We start from the raw sequence: 3,621 nt of genomic DNA, 5'->3' as shown, positions 1-3,621 counted from the left end.
ACTTGGTTTGGCTGCGACCAATGGGCAATGGACCAACTAGGTCGATCCCTCATTTGGCAAATGGGTAGGGACTGCAAAGTGTAATTAGTTTTGTAGGAGGAGCGTGAGGAATGTTGGCAAAACGCTGGCACTTATCACACTTACGCACGAATTCAGTGGTATCTTGGTGGAGAGTAAGCCAGAAGTAACCGGTGCGAAGTATTTTATGGGCTAGTGACCTGGCACCCGAATGATTACCACATACACCCTCGTTGACTTCCCTCATCACGTAGGTTGCTTGAGCAGGATTGAGGCATCTCAGGTGTGGGCGCGAAAAGCCACGTTTTTACAAGAGGCCATTGATAAGAATGTAGTTGGATGACCGGGCCCTAACTTTGGCAGCCTGCTGTTTATCGTTTGGCAATTCCCCATTTGTCAAAAATAGAAGGATGTCTGTTGCCTATGGAATAGGTTCATTTTGGAGGAAGTGGACTTGCTGCTGGTTTGGGGAAATGGCAGGATACGCCAGGTATTCAAGGCGGATGCCATGGCTGAGGTCTGACTAGTCGACAGAAGCTAATTGAGCCATTTCATCTGCCTTGGAGTTTTCCGTCCGAGGGATGTGCTTGATGTGAAAAGTGTTGAAGAGGCGAACAAGGGGGAGTACAATATCTTTGTAAGCTCGCATTGTGACTTCCGTGGCCTCGAATTCCCTCGTAATTTGTCCGATGATAAGTTGGGAATTGTTGAACACCTGGAAATGGCTCACGCCAATGTCTCTGGCTAGGCGGAGACCTGCTATCAATGCCTCATACTCAGCCTCATTATTGCTTTTGTCGAACAAGAAACAGAGAGCACACTTGAAATAACCACCCTCGAGGGCGGTGAGGATGAGACCAGCCCCACTGCCTTTTTTGCAAGATGATCCATCGACATTGAGGGTCCAAGAGTGGGGGTCGTCTGTCTCAGTGTTGAATTGTGTGGGCGGTGGGGCCGTGCCTGGAGTGGGATTAGTGAATTATAGGATAAAATCAGCGACAGCCTGCCCTTTAATCGCTGTTCGAGGTTGGTAGGAGATGTCAAATTGGCTGAGCTCGCCGACCATTGCATAAGTCGACCGGACAACTCAAGTTGTTGCATTATCTTCTTCAAAGGTTGGTCAGTGAGGACGACAATGGGGTGGGTCTGGAAGTAAGGTCGGAGTCATCTTGAGGCTATGACCAAGGCCAGGGCCATCTTTTCAAGCAGTGGGTAGTTCTGTTTTGCTCTCCTGAGAGCCCAACTAATGTAGTAGATCGGGCACTGGACAAAGCCGCCCTCCCTGATGAGGGCTGCACTGACTGCGGTGTTCGATATGGCTAAGTAAAGAAAAAGGGGCTCACCCGTGATCGCCTGAGAAAGTAGGGGGGGTTGGCTGTGCACTGCTTCAATTGCTGAAAGGCTTCTTCGGATTCTGCCGTCCACTCAAAAGCCTGTCGAAGGACTTTGAAAAAGGGAAGGCACTTGTTTGTTACGAAGGAAATAAAATGGTTAAGGGCGGTGACTCTGCCCATAAGCCTTTGAACTTCTCTAACTGTTCTGGGCGACTGCATTTCTATCAGAGCCTTGATGTTTTCGGGGTTAGCCTCGATGCCCTGTTGACTGACCATGAAACCCAAGAATTTCCCAGATTCGATGCCGAAGGCGCATTTCGCTGGATTCAGCTTCATTTGATACTTACGCAGAGTGTTGAAGGTCTCCTACAGGTCTGCCAGATGATCATAGGAGACTTTGCTCTTGACAAGCATGTCGTCAACGTATACTTCCATGTTTCGACCTATCTAGTGATGAAAGACGGCATTGACAAACTGTTGGTAAGTTGCTCCGACTTTTTTCTGCCCGAATGACATGACACGATAATGGTAAGTCCCTCGGTCAGTTATGAAGGAGGTGTGTTCTTGGTCTGATGGGTGCATCAGAATTTGATTGTAGCCAGAGAAAGCGTCCATGAAGCTGAGCATTTGATGTCCGGCCGTGGCATCGACAAGTAGATCTATGCGGGGAAGGGGATAGCTATCTTTGGGGCAAGCTCGGTTGAGGTCGGAGTAATCGACACAGAGTCGCCATTTACCGTTGTTTTTACGGACCAGGACCACATTTGACAGCCATCTGGGATAGTCCACATTTTTTATAAACTGTGCCTCAAGGAGCTTATCTACTTCAAAAGAAATGAGAGTATCGCGTTCCGGGTGAAAGATGCGTTGCTTCTGGTGGAAGAGTCGGAAATGGGTCTCAATGCTGAGACGATGACTGATGAAGGAGGGGTCAATACCCGGCATGTCGGAGTGGGTCCAGGCAAACACGTCATTGTGCTCAATCAGGAGGCCGTAAGGTCAGCCTTGGCTTGGGAGGATAGTTGGCTGCCGATCTTGGTAGTTTTTATTGGGTTTGTAGGGTCGATGAGGACCTCGACAAGCTCTTCCACTGGTTCCCCTCCGACCAGCTCGTCTTCGTCTCTAACGTTGAGTCTTTCAATGATCATAGCCTCCTTCAGCTTGACCTCTTTAAGTGAAGCGACATAACATTCTCTGGCTACGGTCTGTTCTCCCCTCACAGTGCCGACCCCAAGGTCGGTAGGGAATTTTACGGCTAGGTGGAAAGTGGATGTGACAGCTTGAAAAGCATTTAGGGTGGTGCGGCCGAGGATAATCTTGTAAGCAGAGGGACAGTCGACAACGAGGAAAGTGAGCAACTTTGTGGTCTGCCGCAGTTATTCTCCAATGGTGATGAGAAGATCAATGGAACCTATGGAGGTCACCCGGTCTCCAGTGAAGCCAACCAGTGGGGTTTGGAGAAGGAACAAACTTTCTTCCCCGACCTTGAGCTGGCGATAGGCGTTTAGGAAGATAATGTCTGAAGAGTTACCGTTGTCGACGAGAACCCGTTGGACTTTATAATTGGAGAGGTGGGCAGAGATGACGAGGGGGTCGTCATGGGGGTAACGGATGCCTATGTAGTCGGCCTCTATAAAGGTGATGGGCTCCATCCGCTGCTTAGGGTGTTTGAAAGGGTGGTCCAATGTGGCAACTTTGTTATCTGAGCCCTGCCTTATTTTTCTGAGTTCTGCCCATTGAGCCGAGCGGGATGGTCCTCTACAAGCAAGTCCGGTAGCAATAACTCTGATCTCTCCAACTGGAGGGGCAGGGTTGCCTTGTGCCGGAGGTTGCTATGGGGGTCTATCAGGACCTAGGTTAGGTTGTGTGAGTTGTCGATGAGGGGTGCGCCGATGGTTGTTTCTGGTAGGTTTAGTCCTTTGCCTTTGCTGAGGGCGGGCTGCAGTGAACCGACTGAGACACCCTTGACGTATCAAACCCTCGACTTGGTCTTTGAGGTTAATACACTCCTCGGTATTATGGTCGTGGTCCTGATGAAATCGACAGCATTTGGACTGGTCTCGCCGGTTGGAAGGAGATCGTGACGGTTGGGGCCATTTTGGGGGATAATCTTATTGGATCTGATTTAGGACTTGTTCCATGGGGGAATTGAGGGATGTGTATTGTTCGAACCTACTGGGTGGTCGGGTAGGCGCTGACCGGTCGGCTCAAGCAGGTCGGTCGGGATACTGAGGTGTTTGGTGAATGTACTGAGTGTTTCTGGTTTCAG

The sequence above is a fragment of the Camellia sinensis genome, chromosome 7 (assembly GCF_055761805.1).
Source record: "Camellia sinensis isolate YWXY chromosome 7, ASM5576180v1, whole genome shotgun sequence".
NCBI classification, from domain to species: Eukaryota; Viridiplantae; Streptophyta; class Magnoliopsida; order Ericales; family Theaceae; genus Camellia; species Camellia sinensis.
The sequence above is the reverse complement of the archived record's forward strand: the minus strand, read 5'-3'. Positions refer to the sequence as shown.